The 23,193-nt window shown below is 39.1% G+C and overlaps 1 protein-coding gene and 1 pseudogene across 9 annotated transcripts in view; both read right to left on the bottom strand.

The window, feature by feature from the left end:
• Positions 1-23,193, bottom strand: part of Galnt13 (polypeptide N-acetylgalactosaminyltransferase 13) — a 657,006-nt gene that overhangs the window by 20,515 nt on the left and 613,298 nt on the right. The window lies entirely within an intron of this gene.
• On the bottom strand, positions 6,047-8,302 carry Hsp90ab1-ps23 (heat shock protein 90 alpha family class B member 1, pseudogene 23; annotated as a pseudogene).

Here is a 23,193-nt window from a genome sequence, read left to right as displayed (position 1 = left end):
TGATTGTTGTGAGGATCAATTAGACCCCATAGCTATTTGTAGCTAATGTTCATTAGAGGAGTGTCAATTTTCTTCAGTAGTATAGTCACTGGCAAATTGGCCTTGATGTAGCAATAACCTAACATTAATGCATATACAAACAATTCTTACTTAATTCCAGTGTTTTTTTTAATACTTAATAATAATTCTTTGGTTTCCGGGCAAATATCCCCCTCCCCCCCTCCCCTTCCTTATGGGTGTTCCCCTCCCAACCCTCCCCCCATTGCCGCCCTCCCCCCAACAGTCTAGTTCACTGGGGGTTCAGTCTTAGCAGGACCCAGGGCTTCCCCTTCCACTGGTGCTCTTACTAGGATATTCATTGCTACCTATGAGGTCAGAGTCCAGGGTCAGTCCATGTATAGCCTTTAGGTAGTGGCTTAGTCCCTGGAAGCTCTGGTTGCTTGGCATTGTTGGACATATGGGGTCTCGAGCCCCTTCAAGCTCTTCCAGTTCTTTCTCTGATTCCTTCAACGGGGGTCCTATTCTCAGTTCAGTGGTTTGCTGCTGGCATTCGCCTCTGTATTTGCTGTATTCTGGCTGTGTCTCTCAGGAGAGATCTACATCCGGCTCCTGTCGGTCTGCACTTCTTTGCTTCATCCATCTTGTCTAATTGGGTGGCTGTATATGTATGGGCCACATGTGGGGCAGGCTCTGAATGGGAGTTCCTTCAGTCTCTGTTTTAATCTTTGCCTCTCTCTTCCCTGCCAAGGGTATTCTTGTTCCCCTTTTAGAGAAGGAGTGAAGCATTCACATTTTGATCCTCCGTTTTATAATTAAAAAAATAACTGAAAGGAGGGGAGTGTGTTGGATTAAACAATGGTTCTAGAAAAATATGAAGCAGATAACCTAGGAGAGCTGAATAGGAGGAGAAAATGATCAAAATAGTTTATAAACCTATGTAAAATTACAACTCCTTTTTGATTACTTAAATGTTTAAAATTATTTAAAAAGTAAAAGCAGTTGCTTATATATAACAAAAAATAACTTAGAGTGTGAAAAACTTTTAAGGTTTATGATGGATCTAAAACCCTCTTACCCATGGAAAAAAATTTTATGATGCTAATATATGCTATATAAAATATAAATATTTGAAAAGTATGTGATATTAAACTAATTTTATGTATTTAAGATTGTACATAAACCTCTTTTGTGCAATATTATGTTCTTACATGCTTATGAAAAATGATAAGTAGCTAGAGAAACAGGAAAGAAAAATAACACAGAAAAGTATATTATCCTCAGAAAATAGTAACTATAAAAATTTATGAATCTACAGAAAGCAAAGTATTGGAGAAATTTATTTTACTCATTATCACACTAGGTCAGTATTAGGAAATATTCTGCAAATCTGACATTTCTTTGCTGCAGTGCTATTGTAAATGCAGTTTCTAGAACATCTTAACTCAGGGGAGAAGGAGATATAGAGATCAGTAGAACACAGGTCCTATAAAGCAAAAAGGGAGAAAATTGAGTTCTTTAGCTAGGGATGAATGATGGGAGTGAAATAAGAGGAAGGGAGAAGAAAGAAAATTAACTAGCACTAAGGATGCTTGAAAAAATGTAAGAAGCATATTATATAATAAGCATTACTTAAACACACACAAAAAGAGACACAGAGAGAGACAGATAGAGACAGAGACAGAGAGATAGACAGAAAAGAGAGTTGCACCACATGGCTCCCTTCAAGAGCCATAGACTATCTAAGGAAAATCCCAGAGTCAGGTATGGTAAATCTCTTCCTGTTTGTTACTCACAATTGTCCAAAAGACTCCCAAAATAATATAAGCCATTGCTCTTGACTTTGGTTGCTTTCCAGAACTTGAGGTATGAGCCTAGTTCTAGTCAGCATTCTCTAAAGCAATGGTTTTCAAACTTCCTATTTCTATGACACTTTAATACAGTTCCTCATGTTGTAGTGACATTAAAAATATACCATAAAAACAGTAAATTATTTGTGTTGCTATTTTCAACTGTAATTATTGCTATTTTTATGAATCATAATGTAAATATCTATGTTTTCTGATGGCCATAGGTGACATGCAAAAGGGTTATTCAACCACCAAAGGGGTCACAAAGCACACGTTAAGAACCACTGTTCTAGAAGACCAGAATTGATAGAATGAATCTGTAAGTCTATTCTATATCTATACCTCTCTCTCTCTCCCCATATATATTATTTTAATACTATATAAAAGTACTCCCTAGGTACAGATATAGATGATATAGATAGAAATGTAGATATAGATAAAGTTGTTATAGATATAAATATAGATTTATAAAGGAAATTTATTAGAATAGCTTACAGACTGTGGTCCAGATAATCCAACAACTGCTATCTACAAATCGAATGTTCAAGAATTGTTTGGTTTGCAATGTCTCAGTTGATCTTCAGATTATGCTGTAATCCTGAAGAAGTAGGCTCTAGTGCCAGTGAAGGATGAACTTGCCAGTGAGAGTAATTAGGCAAAGAAGCAAACATTCTTCTTCCTTATGCTTTATATAGATACTACCAGAAACTGTTTCAGAAGAAAGGCCAATCTTCTCACGTCAAAAGGACTGGATTAAAGGTGCATCAAATAATCTGGATTAAAAGTGAATCTTGCTAATTTAAAGGATTTTAATTTTCTCAGAAGTCACCCAACAACACGGGCTTTACTTAAATCCAGATGTTGTCACTTTGACAACCAAAAAGAGTCATAAAATATATTCCTTGAAACCTGCATCAATCACCTTTTCTAACAATCACCTCTTCTTTCTTAGGCTGTTGGCTTAAGAGCATTGGAAACCCAAGTGTCCAGGGGGAATGTCTGAGCTTCTAGTTCAAAGGAATGCTTGTTATATTTCCAAGCTGGGGTGCTCCCCCTCTGGAGTAAAATATTTAAAATCAGTATTACCCTGGCCCATAAACAGGAGACATTTTTCCCTAGTGGATCACTACATATAATTATGAGTGTAGCTGGTTCTCCTTTTCCCCTTTCGTTTATGGACCTGTGAATCCTGGCTATGAGAGAAACCATAGCATATATGGGGTGCTAAATCAAAGCATATACCACCTTCTAGAGAACCTTGCCCCATCCTCCTAGACTGCTGCCATCTAATTGGTGCTATAGCCATGTCTTCAAAAGGCCATCTTTCTATCAGGCCAGAGTCTTCAGGATAATGGGGAACATGGAAGAACAGTAAATTATGTGATCATGGGCCTACTGCTGCACTTCTTTGGTTGTAAAGTTAGTTCCTTAGTCAGAGGAATATCATGATGGTAAAGTAAGTCCACAAGTAGTAGTTATGTTTAGAAAATGCAAAGGCATAACCAAAATAAATATGTATTTCAATAAGGACAAATCATTTTCCTTTTCAGAGAGGGAGTGGTTCAAAGTAGTCAACAAACCACCAGGTCATTAACTTGTTACCCTGTGAAAAGTGTCATATCTAGGGCTCAGAATTGGTTTCTGCTCTTGCCAGATATGACACCAGCCAGCAGAAACTGTAGCAATATCAGCCTTAGCGAGTGGAAGTCCATGTTGTTGAGCCCATGCATAACATCCATCTCTGCCACCATAGCCACTTTGTTCATGGGCCCATTGGATAATGAGAAGAATAGCTGAAGAAACAGCCTGACTGTCAACAGAATGGATCATCCTATGCACTTGATTATTGAGCTGTTCCTCTGCTGAAGTCATGTTTTGATTAGCATTTTCATGGGATACAAGTCTCTTTACATCCTTTGTCCTTTTGAAAACAACTATTCATATAACTCATCTCCTGATGGTTTTCTCCCCAGTTTTCCAATCAGGCTCTTTCTATGTCTCTGATCATCCAGGCAATCCACTGACATGGATCAATTAACATGAGCATATATGACCATTTCTCTTTCTGACCAAAATGTACTATCATTTGTACTACCCAATGTTCTACCCTATATGGATCTTTCTATTCACTGGTGTCTTTCTGAGTTGTCTCAGGGTTTAATGTTGCTGTCCACTTCTGGGTGATATCTGTATAACAGGTAGAGCTGTCTGTAAACCAAACATGTTTTCTCTTCCTCAGTCAATCCATCATAGGACGTGCTCTATATGACTATAAGTACACACTTGAGAATAGATGGCATTGTGATGTGGGTAGATCCGATAGAGAAGATATCTTTCATGTAACCAGTTCCTACCTTCAGTACTTGCTTGGGCCCAGTCATGCATATACCACTTCCATTTGAAAATGGATTGTTGCTGTGTACACTGTATACTGTGATGGCTTAGCTAGAATATTCAGTCTCCACTATGGTCAAATAGCAGGACAAAAGTTGCATTTCAAAGGGATAATAGTTTGCAGATGATAGTCTACCAAATTCCAAGATGTTCCTAAATACATGTACATAAAGCAAAACTAAATGGAGTGTTCTCTCTCTCTCTCTCTCTCTCTCTCTCTCTCTCTCTCTCTCTCTCTCTGTGTGTGTGTGTGTGTGTGTGTGTGTGTGTGTACATATGTACATAAGTATGTACCAAAACATTGGAGATGAGATCATAAATTAGAGAGGCTGTTTTGTGATACTAGAAATTAGATGAAGAAGAGAAATGGGTAGAAATGAGAAAAACATGGTTTTCTTTTATGAAATAAAAAAATAAAACAAGATTAATTAGTTTTGGTCCTGATAAATAATCTCATTTTTAGGATCAATTATTTTAGAATTCTTGGCTTATCATGGTAAAAATCCTTGGCATATTAGTCCATATATGTAACAAATTTTTTGATTTGAAGATTATAGGGTTTCCTTCATATCTATCTTGTATTGATCCACAAGTGTCATTCTGTGCTTTTTTGAAGTATCACTGATAGTAAGAGACCAATGAAACTTACTTTGGGTGTAATGAAGTAAATATATGAAAATAGCTGCTGAGTTATGCTACACAGCATGCATTTGGTAGTGAGTCTTTAGCACCGTCTTAGTCTTGGAGCAATTTGTGAGGATTTGGATGCATATGTGCATTACTACATCAATAATGTACCTAGAGTCTAGGGTTTACAGAGCCTTCTCCATGCCTATGCATGACTCCTGCTCAAAAGCCCAAAGGAAAGGTGCTCATTTTCAAAGATAGACTTTCCTGACCACTTCTCATTCTACACTCGAAACATGCTTATGACTTATGACACAACCTTGAATCTCCTGCTGAACTTTCTACAAAGCCACAGTCTCCTTTGTCCATTGATTGTTGGGTATCTCAAGAGTCTATCGTTGCTTTCAGTTGTTATTTAGAGTTTCCAGGTCTGGACCTACACATTTTGTGGCGGAAAGTTTAATATATTGAACCACATTGTAAGACACACTATCTCCAACCTACATAACAACAAAATGCTTTAACTTTTCCTATCACACATGTTGGTAAGATGTATCTTCTTTAGTGAAATTGTATCATACACTCTTACACACACACACACACCCCCACACGACAACTTCCTCTTTTTCTAATTGCCAACCAAATATTTTTACCAGTAATAATCAGTATAATCAGTACTTATTAAAACTAGAGCTAAATATTGAAACTGCTGATTTAGCATGTTTCCTGTTTTCCATTGCCTGAAGTGAGTTTAATAGAGATTGAGCTAAAGTTTATTCATTTTAACTAAGATAACAAGAAGCGAATTATCCATGTGCTCTTTTTCTCCCATCAGTCAGGATCAAATAAGAAGAACTAAATAGTAATCAAATCTCTATGTATATAAGGAACTCCATATTCAATTCCTCATATACACTACACTCTTTTTTTTAAACTGCATCTTCTTTATTTTGCATACTTTTGATTTCAGAACAAAATAGAACAAACAAAAAAAACACAATACACAACACTCAACCCTGCTATTGTGTGTGGGGGGATCTTCCTGTCTTAAGGCACAAGGAGAGGATAGAAGAGATTCTTGTAGACATGAGCAGAGAGCCAGGTGGGTCAGGGCCAGTTAAGGCTGTTGGGGGAGCCACAGGGATACTATACAGAGGGCGGGGGCTTCCCAGGAGCCTTTAATCCACTTCTTCCATGCGAGAGGCATCCTCATCACCCTCCAGTGGGGGGGGGTCTCATCAGGAACAGCAGCACTGGGCTCTTCTGCAGTGACCTCATCTTCATCAATGCCCAGGCCTAGTTTAATCATGCGGTAGATGCAGTTGGAGTTGGTTTGGGGGTCCTCAAGTGAGAAGCCAGAGGAGAGCAGAGCAGTCTCAAACAGCAGCACCACCAGGTCTTTGACAGCTTTGTCGTTTTTGTCTGCCTGAGCCTTCTGCAGCAGAGTCTCCACCATGGGGTGGTCAGGGTTGATGTCTAGGTGTTTCTTGGCCATCACGTATTCCATTGTAGAGTTGTCTCGCAGTGCCCGGGCCTTCACGATCTGTTCCATGTTGGCTGTCCAGCCATAGGTGCTTGTCACAATGCAGCAGGGTGAAGACACAAGCCTATTGGAGATAGTCACTCTTTCAATCTTCTTGTCCAAGATCTCCTTCATGAGTTTGCAGAGATTCTCAAACTTTGCCTTGCTCTCCTCCATTTTCTTTTTCTCTTCCTCATCTTCTGGTAGCTCCAGGACCTCCTTGGTCACAGAGACCAGGCTCTTGCCATCGAACTCCTTGAGCTGCTGCACTCAGTACTCTCAATGGGCTCAGTCATGTACACCACCTCAAAGCCCTGTTTCCACACACGCTCCATGAAGGCAAAGTTGGCCACATGCTCTTTGCTCTCACCAGTGATATAGTAGATGGACTTCTGTGTCTCCTTTATGCGAGACACATACTCTGACAGGGAAGTCATCTCATCTCCAGACTGAGAGTTATGGTAGTGAAGGAGCTCAGAGAGGTGGCAACGGTTAGTGGAATCCTCATGGATTCCAAGTTTTAAATTCTTGGAGAATGCCTCATAAAATTTCTTGTAGTTCTCTTTGTCTTCAGCCAACTCAGAGAAGAACTCAAGGCACTTCTTCACAATGTTCTTGCAGATGACTTTCAGGATCTTGCTCTGCTGGAGCATTTCTCAGGAGATGTTCAGAGGCAGGTCCTCAGAATCAACCACACCATGGATGAAGTTGAGGTACTCAGGTATCAGCTCATCACAGCTGTCCATGATGAACACACGATGGACATACAATTTGATGTTGTTCTTCTTCTTGTTGTTCTCAAAGAGGTCAAAGGGAGCTCGCTGGGGAATGAAGAGCAATGCCCTGAATTCCAACTGCCCTTCTACAGAGAAGTGCTTGACTGCCAAGTGGTCTTCCCAGTCATTGATGAGGCTCTTATAGAATTCACCATATTCCTCTTGGGTGATGTCATCAGGATTTCTGATCCAGTTGGGCTTCGACTTATTCAGCTCTTTCTGGTCAATGTACTTCTCCTTGATCTTCTTTGTTTTCTTTTTCTTATCTTTGCTGCTCTCATCCTCCTCGTCAGATCCCACATCCTCAATCTTAGGCTTCTCCTAATCCTCCTTATCTTCCTCCTCCTTCTCCCCTTTCTCTTCCTCTGCCTCATCATCACTGATCTCCTTCTCTCGTTCTTTCTCCAAGTAGAGGGTGATGGGATAGCCTATGAACTGCGAGTGTTTCTTCAACACTTCCTTGACCCTCCTCTCCTCTAAGTACTCTGTCTGGTCTTCTTTGAGGTGAAGGATCACTTTGGTACCCCAGCCAATGGGCTCACTGTGGTCTGCGCGGATGATGAAGGATCCACCAGCAGAAGACTCCCAGGCATACTGCTCATCATCGTTGTGCTTCGTGATCACAACCACTTTCTCTGCCACCAGGTAGGAAGAGTAGAAGCCGACAACAAACTGCCCAATTATGGAGATGTCTGCACCATCCTGGAGAGCCTCCATGAACGCCTTTGTACCAGACTTAGCAATGGTTCCCAAGTTATTTATGAGGTCAGCCTTGGTCATGCCAATGCCTGTGTCCACCAAAGTCAGCGTGCGCTCCTGAGGTTTGGGGATGATGTCAATCTTCAGCTCTTTCCCGCTGTCCAACTTGGAAGGGTCAGTCAGGCTCTCACATCGAATCTTGTCCAGGGCATCAGAAACATTAGAGATCAACTCCTGAAGGAAAATCTCTTTGTTTGGGTAGAAAGTGTTGATGATGAGGGACATCAGCTGGGCAATTTCTGCCTGAAAGGCAAAGGTCTCCACCTCTTCCTCTCCATGGTGCACTTCCTCAGGCATCTTGACCAAAAAGCCGAGTAGTAGTAGAAATCAGGGTGGGCCCGGACCACGTCCAACTCGCATGGCAAGCCTAGGCTGCACTGGGGTGACTCAAGAGCTACACTACACTCTTAAATTTACTGTTTTTTATTATTGTACAAATGGTTTTACATTTTTATCAGAATATATCAATTTATGGAAATGAAAAATATAAAAATTCAAATCTTTAAATGAAAGTATACTTTATTCAATACATGTATGCAGTTAAAAGTCAGCTTACAGCACCTTTTTATCCCAGCATACATATTGAAAGAATATATTCTGGTCTACTCTCAGGGGAAATCTATACTATGAATAACAAATTAATAATAATAATAATAATAATAATAATAATAATAATAAAAGTTTATTTGTTATGGTTTGATAACCTAGAGTTTGGAATGTGTTGGTTAGTAATTTTAAACTAAACTCTGAATGTGATGTGGTATCAAATTTTATCCTCATTTTAAAATCGACTTTGCTTCAGGTTTCCCAACTGAGGTTGGAGGGACGTTAAATTACCCTGGACACACTTAAACTCACCACTGCTTCTGCCTACTCTCAATTCTTACTGAGACAGTCGATATTCTTACTCAAACTTTCTCATTGTAACTCCTTTCTCTTTTCTAGTCTGGGAGAATCAAAGCTCCCTGCTCAGGGATCATTTGTAGCTAAAAGGCATCCCATTCTGGATCATATCTTCCCATGAGACTAACAAGGAAGCCAATGAATATTTTAAGTGCCAAAAAGTTCTGGGAAATGATGACCACAGGCAGAAGAGTTCAGATTCCTCATTTCAGTTGATACAGAGCAACATCATCAGATGTGAGTCAGGTCACAGATTGCTACACTTGTCAAGTTCCAGAAACACACAGCTTCTCTCTGAATGATGTCCTATGTAATCTTAATGGCCTTGTTTATGAAGAATATAGCTAAGTCATCTACGTTGGTGTGGTTTCATGGTGCTGCATGGTGTCCACACCTAAAAGATTCCTAATCATCTGTTCTTTAGGGGGAGAGCAATTGCCCCCTTTATAGAAAATAATATAGTTTCATCCACATTCTTATCTCATGATTGGTACTGGACTGTATCATCTAAAATAACATGTGACCTTAATATCATGTTCTTTAGATATAATCTCTTTTTAGGAATGCTATTAAACTTGTAATTTATGATTAAGGTAAGGGTCCTTTATCGAAAATGACTGGTGTCTTTAAAAGATAATGACACAGACAGAAGGAGCCTTGAGAGGCTGATGCACAGCCCGGAGTGACTGTTTTATTGAATGTTTCCCTGTGGTCATAAATAGATGCCATGTCATACTTTGTTTCTGTATCCATGGCAACCAGAGCAGAACGGTAAAGTAGTAAGCAGGTATATGTCATTAGCAATGCGGTATTATTCTTTCTAGAAAAGGTCTAAAGACCCTTGCCTAGGATTCTAGCTGTTACATCCTCTCCCAGCTGTCAGTAAACTCAGAGATGCTGGGGGATATAAGAACTGAAGGGTTGATTGAAAGTAATGAGTCTTCTAGGAGACCACCATCTATAATGAAGCGGGACTTTCTGGTGAAACAGTTGTTTGGAGATCACCCTTGATCTGTCTTATTATTATCTCTTGCCTGTGTTCTGTAAGAATATCCTCCAAAACTAGCTGATGTCACCAAGTTGGATTTTTCAGTCACACTATGGTTTGCGATTAGTGCCCTCTAGGCTGATTGGGCATTTGTTTGCATCGGCCATTATTTGCAAATCACAGAACACCCAGGACTGAAGCTATTGCAGATGGATAATGATTTTCCTCTAGGTTTTTGAGGAAAGAGGCATTTCTGATATTTTGACTTCAGCCTTCAGCCTTCAAAATAACAATATTGTATTGTTTTAAGACAGAGTGTGTTGTGCCAATCTGTTATAGTAGCTAAGATAACTAGCAGATCTTATGTTCCTGGTATGAACCAAGGAATCTTAAAGGCACAGAATCAATTTTCCAAACTGTGCTTCAATATTTTATATAAGAACATGAGTTTATTCATCTATCTATCTACCAATCCCACCCATCCCTCTATGTATGTATGTATGTATGTATGTATGTATGTATGTATCCATCCATCCATTCATTCATCCTCTAAGTCCTTTTACATACACCATTGGTTCTCAAACTGTGGGTCATTATAACCTTGGCAAATCTTTCTCTCCAAAATTATTTTCATTATGTTCAGAATACAGTAATGAAAACAACAAAAAATATGGATGGGTATCACTACATGAGGAACTTAAAGGGTCACAGCATTAGAAAGGTTGAGAATTACTATAATAGACAAATACTTTATGGCTGAGCTAATACCTATTAAGAGGCATAAGATTTAGACTTTAAGTGAGTTCAACCTTAGTGTCTTTAGTAAAAATAGTTAACAGCTGATAGTTATATTTTAATCAAAATATAATATCATTCATCTTCTTCATTATGTTTAGATGCAACTGCCAAAGGTAGTTTCTTCTTTACTATGACTAGATACAGTAACTGACATTAGGATATTTTGTTGATATGGGGTGAACTCCTGTCCCTGAAGTAATTTCCTTAAAAGAATAAACTACATACAGTATGGAAATTTTTTTCAACCTCAATTTCTTTCAATGTAGGGATAATTATTTCAGAGGAGGTAATCATTCTTTCTTATTTCATACAAAAATTTCATTTATTCTCATTTTAATGAGTTATAAGAATCTGTTCTTCATGGTTTTCATTATCTTAATTCTTTTATATAAGAGGATGATATTTGAAATTACATCTTCAAAATCATCATATATATCAGTGAAGTACACATATACATACACACATATATATGCACACACACGTGTGTGTTTAGCACTCTAGATGAAAACATTATACAAATATTACAAAATTAATATACAATGTATAAATATATATAAACGTGTATGTATGTGTGTGTGTGCCTGTGTGTCTCTCTGTGTGTGTATGTGTAGTCTTTTTCCTTTTCTCTTAAATCTTTAGGCTAAGCAGCTGAAGTGAAGCTTGGTTCTAACAGCACAAGCTGCAAAGGCTAGAGATTTGTATATATCCTAGATAATGTCTTCAGGAAACTGCTTGGGAGCTGGGCGCCATCTGCTGGTTTTGTATTGTCACAAAGTTTTTTTTTTTAATATTTGTATTATTTTTAGAGGAATATCAGACATGATACATAGGAATTAGTTTTATTACACAAGTTGTGATTTCCTTTTATTTATGTTCTATTTTATAAATTATTTTTCTTTCATTCATTGGAATTGTATTTACTATAAAATGTCTCAGCTTAAAGGTTTTCCATATATTGTATGTCAATTGCTTCACTCTCTAAATGAAAAACACTGATTAACAAAATTAAAATACACTAATGCCACCATTAGCTTCCTGTGGCAATAAAGATAAAACACTCATGTTTGTAAAAAAATTATAGGAATATTAAAAAAGTAAAAACTGTTTACCAACATAAATTAAGCTTTTAACAAGATACAATTTATTTCTTAAAACATTTTATTTGTCTATGTCTTTCTCTGCCTTTCTCTGTAATTTTGACACCTTTCTCGGTAATTTTGTCTATTTTGAAATAGGCAAAGATGGATTGGAACTCCTCAGCAAAGCTGTCCAGTAGAGGTTTCCTCAGGTGATACCTTTTCCTGACCTTTAATTAATGCAAGGTTCATGTACAGACAGTTAGCCAGGTTGTTTGTGTAGAGGAGAATATATTGTATCTGGCTTCCAACTGTGATCCTTTAGAAGGCCTTACACAGTAAGATAATACCTGCAGTGCATTACAACTTTAATATTATGGAATCATATCACTAAAACCGGGTTTGGGTGTGGCTCTGCCTGTAAGATGCTTGGTGTGTCTGCAGGAAAAGGTGTGTTTAAGTCCCAGTATGTGCATATAAAGCCAATAGTGGTGATGCATATTTGTAACACCATTGTAGAAGAATAGGAGGCAGGCAGGTCTCAAGGCTGACTAATCTAATAGCCTAGATTAATTGGAGAAGCCCAAGTCTCTAGGAAGAGAATCTGTTTCAAAAATCAAGGAGGATAGCTCCGAAAGAATAATTTTCTCTATACTGACGCCTAGTATCCAGAAGGATAAGTGTACATGGTCACCCAAATGCACATAGACACATGCCCTCCCCTGCATATACACATTGTAAGTGCACACACACAAAACAGGATGTGTGTGTGTGCACAAATGCAATGACCTTATCTTATTTTCAATATTATTGGTGAAATTGTAACGGTTTCCCTGCCTAGTGAACGTTATATAATATGGTATTCCTTTCTGTATGCCCAGCAAATTGTGTTATTAGTTCTACCTAATAGGCTATGTACAGGATCATTCCCACTTCATTTTGTGAAGAAGAAAGGATACCAACATTCCTTTATGTTCATGCCCCCATTAGATCTTTGTGAACATGCTTTACTAGACAGCTAATTTTCAATGAACTACAGGGTGATATCATTTATGAATACTGTTACTGGGAAGAGAGAAATTGGCATAGGACATAGTTAATAGGACAAACTGTCAGCCTACATATTAGGAAAAACATCTTAACTAATCCCACATCTGACAGAGGGCAAATATCCAAAGAACTCAAGGAGTTCACCACCAAAATACCAATTAACCCAATCAAAAAAAATGAGTTATAGAACTAAACAAACAATTCACAACAGAGCAATGTTGAATGACTGAGAAACATTCAAAGAAATGTCCAAAGTCATAAGTGATCAGGGGATTGCAAATCAAAACAACCCTGAGATTCTACCTTACATCAATCAGAATGGCTAACTAAGATAGAAACCTGGGGTGACAGCACATGTTGGCAAGGATGTGGAGAAAGAGGAACACTCCTCCATTGTGCAAACTGGTACAACCACTCTGGAAATCAATCTGGAGATTCCTCAGAAAATTGGAACTAGATATACCTGAAGATCCAGCTCTACCATCTTGGGCATATACCCAAAAGATGCCACCATGCCACAGGGGTACATGTTCCAATATGTTCATAATGGCCTTATTTGTGATGGCCAGAAGCTGGAAACAACCCAGATGTCCCACAACAGAAGATGAATACAGAAAATGTGGTTTATTTACTAAGTGGAATACTACTCAGCTATTAAGAATGAGGACATCCTGAGTTTTGCAGGCAAATGGATGGAACTAAAATATTTCATCCTGAGTGAGGTAATTCAGACCCAAAAAGACATGCATGGTATGTACTCACTAATAAGTGGATATCAGCCAAAAATTGTGCAGAATACCCAGATTCAATCCACAGAAATTCCCAGAGATATGGGAACAGTCAGAGGGTGGATTGGGTTGGGGATAAAATCTGGACTGTAAAAGGGTTAAATAAAAATTTTAAAAAGAACTCAAAAAAGGTTGAAAAGCTGAAGAGACCAAGTGAGGATGGTTCAATACCACTTGGGAGAGAGAAGAACAATCACAGGAGGGGGAAGGGAGGGACCTGGGTGGGAAAACAGACTAAGATGGGAAGAGGGGAAGGTGATCAGGTATTGGGTGGTGGTGGGGAAGAGGACTGAAGCCCCGAGGGCCAGAAGAATGGAAACAGGCAAACTCAGGAGATAGGAGGTGGGGGGACCCTCCAGAACATACCAGAGACCAGGGATGTAGGAGACGCTCAGGACTCAAAGGGAGGAACCCTAGATGAAATGCCCTATGACGGAGAGAGGGAACTAATGCCCTACAGTGGTGGAGCCCACCTCCAGTAGAAAGACATGACATCAAACGAGGGATGGGATTTCTCTCCACAGTGAAAAATTCTGACCCATAATTGTTCTTGCCTGAAAGAACTGCAAGGACAAAAATGAAGAAAAGCCTGAAGAAAAGGAGGTCCAGCAACAGACCCAATTTGGGATCTAGCTCAAGGGGAGGCCCCAAGGCCTGACACTGTTACTGAGGTTATGGTGTGATCACAAAAAGGGGCCTATCATGACTGCCCTCTGAAAGACCCACCAAGAAGTGAAAGAGTCAGATGCAAGTATTTACACCTAAGGAATGGACAGAAGCTGGTGACCCCTGTGGTTGAATTAGGAAAAAGCTGAAAGCTAAGGCTGACCCTGTAGGACCAGCAGTCTCAAACAACCTGGACCCCCTAAATCTCTCAGACACTGAGCCACCAATCTGGCAGCATACACCAGCTGATATGAGGCCCCTAACAGAGAGGACTGCTGGGTCTGATTTCAGTCAGAGAAGATGCACCTAACCCTCAAGGGACTAGAGTCCCCAGGGAGTGAGGAAGTCTGGTAGGATATGGGGTGTGGGCATGTGGGGACAACCTTGTGGAGACGGGGGTGGGGGTGGGAAGAGGTATGGGAATGGTCAGAGGGTGGACTGAATTGGGGATAAAATCTGGACTGTAAAAAAGATTAAATTAAATTTTCAAAAAATTACACAGTTATGGGGCTTTGAGATCCATTACTTTTCAAGCTGTAAATACAGTAAATCATTTATTTACTGGAACAAATTGACAGAGATGCCTTCTGTTTGGGGACTGTATTCAAGTTCAGATAATAAAATTTGCCTATGTAAGCTCTAATATCAAGAAATTCCCAGATAGCAGTAATCATCTCTTGTACATTCAGGCAAAACACTACCTGGTTGTACTCTACCTTAAAATTTCCACTAGAAAGCAATGGTTATTGAGTAAAAACTTACTCTTCCATGACGACACCAAGACTGTTTCCCAGTTAGTACTCTTTGGCAACAGAAGGAGGAGCTACTATTTGTCCAATAATTGTTGACTAAACCAGAGTGAAAACCCTCTGTCTTTGAAATCCTTGACTAAACTTTGTAGAAAACAGAACACGAGTATAAGAGAATACAAGAGGCCACACATATTAAACCAATAAACAGTAAGACTGATTTTATGTTGCCATCCTAGGTGACTATTAATGCCTCCCATTTTTTTTATCTTTATTAACTTGAGTATTTCTTATTTACATTTCGATTGTTATTCCCTTTCCCGGTTTCTGGGCCAACATCCCCCTAACCCCTCCCCCCTTCTATATGGGTGTTCCCCTCCCCATCCTCCCCCCATTCCTGCCCACCTCCCAACAATCACATTCACTGGGGGTTCAGTCTTGGCAGGGCCAAGGGCTTCCACTTCCACTGGTGCTCTTACTAGGCTATTCATTGCTACCTATGGGGTCAGAGTCCAGGGTCAGTCCATGTATAGTCTTTAGGTAGTGGCTTAGTCCCTGGAAGCTCTGGTTGCTTGGCGTTTTTGTTCATATGGGGTCTCGAGCCCCTTCAAGCTCTTCCAGTCCTTTCTCTGATTCCTTCAACGGGGGTCCTATTCTCAGTTCAGTGGTTTGCTGCTGGCATTCGCCTCTGTATTTGCTGTATTCTGGCTATGTCTCTCAGGAGCGATCTACATCCGGCTCCTGTCGGTCTGCACTTCTTTGCTTCATCCATCTTATCTAATTGGGTGGCTGTATATGTATGGGCCACATGTGGGGCATGCCTCCCATTTTTAATAACATTCTCAATACTTTATTTCCTCTAAATGGTTTAAATACACCCATATTTTGTTACTGCAAGATTAATGATTGTAAGGCGGAAAGTTAAGTCGAATTGAGAATCTTTTCTCAACTAGTTCCAACTAGGTCTCCTTGAATTTGCAGATGTTACTTTATTGTGGTTTTAGTACAATGTACAGATGGCACAATGTTCCTATGCTCCGGTGCACTGTCCTATATAAAGTCTTTCCCTTGTGTATGACGTTGTGATCATGACAGAAAAGTGACTCCCAGATGGTGTTATGTAAATGTTATGTAAGACCTCAAACTAGACAACAGAGAAGTTTCTACTGCTTGTGGATGATTTCGCTGTTGGAAGAGGGTGCATAACAGGGAGTTGAAGGAAACCTCTGTTGGTAACCAACTTGTAGAAATCTTCAAAACAAAGAAAGAATGATGTGGTCAGCCTTATGCTTAAAAGAGTGCAGATTCTTAAAATGACTGGGAAGCTTAAAAAGTAATCCACAGATGGGACCATAGCATCACTCAAATTCTGTTTTTTTGTTATATGAATTTTCTATAATAAATTTTTATTATCATCATCAATAAGAAAAATAACTTTTTGAAACTTGGCCTTCCTATCCACAGCTGGCTGCTCTGTTATTTGCTTTGTAAATCCGAATGGTCAAATATTTTCTTGATATTATCTTTTCTAATTTTTTTCAAAATTCCATTATTTCTTACATATTATTTGCAGAACAAGTAATGCAAACCTATGGGTAGGATAGTGTTGAGTAATGGGCAACATTTTACACACACACACACACACACACACACACACCATTTCAGAATCTTTCATTGCTTAGGAAAACATCAAAGCGAGATATTGTCATAAAAATATAAAGGACAGATGGTCTTCAAAAGAAGCTCATGCAACATTCACTTAAATAATATTTATTAGAATGAATGAGTTTCAAGGCCATAACTGGGACTTCAAGCAGAGTAAAAATTATTCTGAAACAATGCTACATATGGAGATTTAATATCAAATGAAAGAATGGTAGAATATGGATAGACAGATAGATAGATAGATAGATAGATAGATAGATAGATAGATAGATAGATAGACAGACAGAGAGATATTCTCTTTCTACTGCCTGTGGATTCATATATAGAAATCTCAGCTTCATCTCCAGCACCATCCTTCTAACCATGACAATAATGGACTAAACCTCTGAAATAAAATCCATCCCTAATTAAATGTTTTATAAGAGTTGCTGTGGTTATGATGTCTCTTCACAGTGATAGAACACTAAGACAGAAGGAAATATCTGACTTCCTATAACCTCTTAAGGATAGCAGGGTATTTCATTCCACATGATTTAGTTCATGATAGTGTATGTGACAGGATATGTGTAAAACACAGCACCGTAAACTTAGAGCTGGAAGTCACAGCATAGACTGTTAACTATGGGAGTATGGGTGGACATTAGCCAGGTCTCAGGAGGTGTGACCTGATTTATGTTTTAGTATACTTTTTCCGAACATTTCTGAACATATATACAGATACTCTCTCTCTCTCTCCCTCTCTCTCTCTCTCTCTCTCTCTCTCTCTCTCTGTGTGTGTGTGTGTGTGTGTGTGTGTGTGTGTGTGTGCATGTGTGTGACAAAAGCAAAGGAATTTGGGAGCAAAAGATTTATTTCAACTTTTACTTACACAATACCACAACACAGTCCACCGTGGATGTAAATCAGAAGAGAAGTTCAAGCACAGCAGGAACCTAGAGGTAAGAACTGATACAGATTCTTGCTTTACATGGCTTGCTCAGTCTACTTTTATAGCACCAAGGCTTACTAGCCCAGGGCTGTCAATGCCTACAATGAGTCAGCACTTCCACATCAAACATGAATCAAAGAAATGTACCACAGGCTTGCCCATCAGCCAATTTGATGTGCATATTTTCTCTTTTGAAATTCCTTCCTTCAAAAGGACTCTAGCTTGTGTCATGTTGACATAAGACCAATTCGTATGCATGTATATGATCGTGTGTGTGTGTGTGTGTGTGTGTGTGTGTATGTGTGTATGTGTGTGTCTGTATATTTGTGTTAACTGCCTGTTTAATGTTGACAAATTAATGGTTAAAGAATCTTCTGTTTGATTTATGAAGATTGTTTTAAATGCTGTTTTATTACATCAAAGAATTTCATTCATGATCATAAAACATTTCCTAAATAATTATGTGATATGCAACTAGATAAATATTAATATAGAAGATCTAAAAGTGCATGTTAGAATATTTTAATTGTACAAATACACACTTGTTATATATTATTTACAGCTACATCATGCCTACAAGTACAGACATACTCTGAAAACTTTTCAACTCAACAAATTTCTTTTGGTACAAATGATACTAAGTTTTTCTTGGTTGTTCCAAGATCTAAGAGTTCTGATTTACTTATGTCATTCATCTTTCTTGGATACACAGAAAACATTCATTCTATGACAGATTCCTCCATATGTATGCAGTTATTAAAGAAAAGATACCAAGAGAGATCAGTACTGAATTTGGATAGGGAAAGAGCCAATGAATGGCACATTATCAAAGTATCAGACTATGGGTGCCTCAGCATAGTCCTTCTGAGAGTGTCCTTAGGTGGCAAAAGGGGGATGTATAGGGGAAATACCCATATGGGGAAGGGGGAGGGGCAAGGGAGGGAATGGGAGCTTATGGACAGGAAACCAGGAAGGGGAATAACCTTTGAAATGAAAGTAAAGAAATATATCTAATAAAAAATTAAAAAAAATCACCTCAGAACCACATCCTTTACTGAAACAAGGCTCTTTGTGTCCATATACCACATGTCTTAAATTTGTTTAATGTATATGTGTATCTGGGTAGATGAGGGAAATAAAATAGAATAATTTCCTTGGTGTGCCAGGAAAGCAATGTAATGGATGATTATGAAAATCCTCTGTCAGTTGGGCAAAGAAGCTGTTATACTGAGGCTTAGCTGGAAACACGTGGATACTGAGAATAATAAACATTTGTAAGTACATCATGTGTACTAGTGTCTAGCAAATTCTATTTCACTAGAAGTAGTTGTAAAGTTATAATTTAGTGAAGTTATAATTTAAAATATATTGCATATTGTAGCTTGGTAGAGTTCTTGATTAGAACGTAGGTATCCCTGGGACCAATCCCTAGCATACCAATACCCAAGACTGGTGATGGACATCTGGCTGATCATTTATCAAGAAGTGCAGGCGAAAGAATCTGTGCACCTAAAGTTCAGAGTGATCCTCAAATTAAACTAGATTAACAAATTTGTATTCGAAAACTCCAATTGATGGTTTATTGTCTTGACTCACTGAATGAATAGAAAATCCATGATCATTCGTAGTAGTTGGATTGAGCCATGATAATTTCTGCCACTTAGAAATGGCAGAACACTTGCTGTTAATACGTGTAGAAGACTAAACACACTGGCATGGGAACTTCTCAAAGCTCCTTTCATCAGTCTGTGGTTACTATGATCTTAAGATGTAGTTCTGATTTTTTTTTGCCAATAAACCCCCTGTAATCACTTTATAATGTAACAACTATTTGTTCTTATTTTATCTTGTCAATAAAATAAACATCCCAAATATTCCTAGAAAATTGCAACTGGAGAGTTGCAACAAACATACATGAATCTGTTAAGATTTCGTTAGCAGATTAAGAATGGCAATTAGAATAGACACTAGGCAGTTTCCATGGTAACCCACTGAGACCTTTTTCCTATACTAGAAAGATATCGTTTCTGTATATGCCACATGTAACTTCTTGCTTTGCATTTGATCAAACCTTTTGATAACAGAATAAAAGAAATAAATCATAAAATATTCTGTGTTCTGTCCCTGCTTGCTGTGAAATTGTACTTGGACATCAAGTACCAAAAATAAAAGCCCTTTTCATTTGGGGTGTTTTCACTATGTCATTTTTCATAACAAATGTGCATGTCCAAGTGTTTATGGGAAAATTATTTCTAATAGATTGCTGGTCATCCTTCTACAAGCTTTCTATTCTAGCCATCTGCTGTTTTATTGTTCTCGAAGTTTTGTTGTTGTTGATGTTTCCTTAAATGAAATTTCCCTTCCCCGCATCTATATTCTAACATTAGTCTTTTCACTTATAAACTTGAATTTCTACTGTCAGATTCCAGGCCAGCAAGTCAATCCAAAGCTCTAACTCTGACTGCTGTAGTTTCCCATGTTGCATTTTTTTCTTCTTTGCTTCTTTGTGAAATTACTCAAAACCTGCTTAGGCAGACATGGTTGTGGACTATTTTGTTTCTATGTTCTTACCTACCAAAATATAGGTGGGTAAGACATCATACATGTTAAACCTATGTAAATTGTATTTTTTTCATTTTAAGAACACTTAAATTTTATATGTATATGCTCATATACATATATATGTTCAATTTAATTATATATGATAGGTAGTAATGAGATATAATCAAGATTTAATATTCTGGCTTATTTATTTATAAAACAAATGTCTATCATACCTACAATAAAATAAATGTATAAATGGATGTATAAAAGAACTACTTATTAAAATTTCTACAATAAAAGAACATTTCTTTCCTTTTCTTTTTTATCTATTTACATTATATTTTTATTTGTTTATTTACATTTCAAATGTTATCTCATTTCCCGGTTTCCCATCCATAAACATCCATTTTTCCTTTCTATAAGGGTATTACCCCACCCATCCACCTATTCCTTTCTGCCTCCTTACCCTGACATTCTCCTACACTGGGGGGTTAACCTTGGATGAAGGCTTCTCTTCCCATTGGTGCCCAACAAGGCCATCCTCTGCTACATGTGCAGCTGGAGCCATGAGTCTGTCCATGTGTACTCTTTGGATGTTGGCTTAGGCCCTGGGAGCTCTGGTTGGTTGATATTGTTGTTCTTCCTATGGATTGCAAACCCATTCAGCTCCTTCAGTTCTTTCTCTAACTCCTCCAGTGGAGACCCCGTTCTCAATTGCAATCATTGGTTGAGAGCATCCTCCTCTGTATCTGTCAGGCTCTGGCAGAGTCTCTCAGGAGACAGCTATATCAGGTTCCTGTCAGCATACACTTCCTGGCATCAACAATATTGTCTGGGTTCGGTGGCTATATGTATATGGGTTGGATCCCCAGGTAGAGCAGTCTCTGAATGGTCTTTTCTTCAGTCTCTCCTCCAAATTTTGTCACTGTATCACTTCCTATGAATATTTTGTTACCGCTTCTAAGAAGGACTGAAGCATCCTCAGTTTGGATGTCCTTCTTCTTGAGTTTCATGTGGTCTGTGGATTGTATTTTGGGTAATTCCAGCTTTTGGCTAATATCAACTTATCAGTGAATGCATACCATGTGTTTTTTTGTGATTGGGTTACCTCACTCAGGATGATATTTCCATCTATTTGCCTATGAATTTCATGAAGCCATTGTTTTTGATAGCTGAGTAGTACTCCATTGTTTCTGTACCCATTCCTCTGTTGAAGGCTATCTCACTCCTAGGGACTAAACTACCAAGTAAAGAGTACACATGGAGAGACCCATGGCTCCAGCTGCATATGTAGCAGAGGATGACCTTGTCTGACATAAATAGTACGAGAGTCCCTTGGCCCTGTGAAGGCTCAATGGCCCAGTGTAGGGGAATGCCAGGGCAGGGAGGCTGGTGGAGTGGGTAGGTGGGTGGGGAAGCACCATCATAGAAGCAAGGGTAAAGGGGATGGAACTGGGGCTTTCAGGACAGGAAACCTGGAAAGGGGATAACATTTAAAATATAAATAAAGAAAATAATCCAATAAAAAACTCAATAAAATACTCAAAAACTGAATCCAAGAAAAGATCCAAAACCTGAGACCACTCAATAATATGTGTATATTAGCAAAAAAAGAAAAAAAGTATGGAATACCCAAGATACAGTTCACAGAACTCAAAAGGCCAAAAAGTTGAAGGGTCCAAATGAGTACAACTCAGTTCCAATTGGAGAAAGAAACCACAAGGTGGTGGGAGGGAGGAGGTTTCTGGGAGGGAAAGTGAACAGTGGTCGGGGAGAGAGGGGAACATGATCTGGTATTGGGTGGGGTAAAAGGACTGAAGCCCTAAGGGTTAGCAGAAAGAATGAAAACAGGCAACCTTGGGAGCTAGGAGGGAGGGAGAACCCTCCAGAATGTGCCAGAGACCAGGGACGTGGGAGACTCAGAACTCAAAGGGGGAACCCTAGATGAAATGATCTACAGTGGGAAGAGGGAGCTTATAGAGGCCACATTCAGCAGAAAGACAGGGCATCTAGTGAGGGATGAGGTTGCTATGCCACAATCAAAACTCTGACCAATATTCTTCCTATCTGAAAGAAATGGAGAGGAGCCTCAGGAAAAGAAGGTCCAGAGACAGGTCCAAAGTGGGACCCAGCTCAAGGGGAGGCCCCAAGACCTGACACCATTACTAAGGTCATGGAGCACTCACAAAAAGAAACCTATCATGACTGTCCTCTGAAACACTCAACCATCAGCTGAAAGAGTCAGATGTAGACATGTGCACCCAACCAATGAACAGAAGCTGCTGACCACTCTGGTTGAATTAGGGAAAAGCTGTAAGAAGCTGAGGAGTGGGGCAATCCTGTAGGAGGACCAATAGTCTCAATTAACCTGGACCCCCGAGTCTCTCAGACACTGGATCACCAACCAGGCTACATAAGCCAGCAGATATGAGGTTCCCCCAACATATATACAGCAGAGGACTTCTGGGTCTGGGTTCAGTTAGAGAAGATGCATCTAATCCTCAAGAGACTGGATCTCTAGATTCTCTAATTCCAGAGTTTAGAGGTTTGGTTGGGGTGGGTAGGGTGAGTGGGTAAGTGCAGTGGTGATGTCCTCGTGGAGACAGGGGTTTGGGGAAAAATTATGGGATGTGAAACAGTTGTTGGATGAACCAGGAGGAGGGGAATAAAATCTGGAACATAAAAAATAGTAATAATTGGAACAAACAAACAACAACAAACCACTATTCAAGTTGATCAAGTTGGCTTCATCCCACTGAAGCAGGGATGGTACAACATACAAAAATCGATCAAGTTAATTCACCATTTAAAGCAAATAAAAGAAAAAGAAATCAAATGGCCATCTCACTAGATGTTGAATAATACTTAGACAATTCCAATATCCCTTCATATTAAAAGCCTTATAACGCTTCCTATTTCTGCCTGCCCCCAGAGCCAACTTGGTTCCACTGATATCTGTACCCAAATCCCTTGGGAGGGAGAACTGGACTCACAGAGGTGAGGACAATCCTGAGAGCTCAGGGAAGACTCACTTCTGCTCACATTCCTGACCCAAGAAGAACCTGTCTGGAGCTCTCTGGACACAGGAACCAAGGAGCAGTCATCCACAGAAT

The sequence above is a fragment of the Rattus norvegicus genome, chromosome 3 (assembly GCF_036323735.1).
Source record: "Rattus norvegicus strain BN/NHsdMcwi chromosome 3, GRCr8, whole genome shotgun sequence".
NCBI lineage: Eukaryota > Metazoa > Chordata > Mammalia > Rodentia > Muridae > Rattus > Rattus norvegicus.
This window is presented reverse-complemented; position numbering and strand designations above follow the sequence as displayed.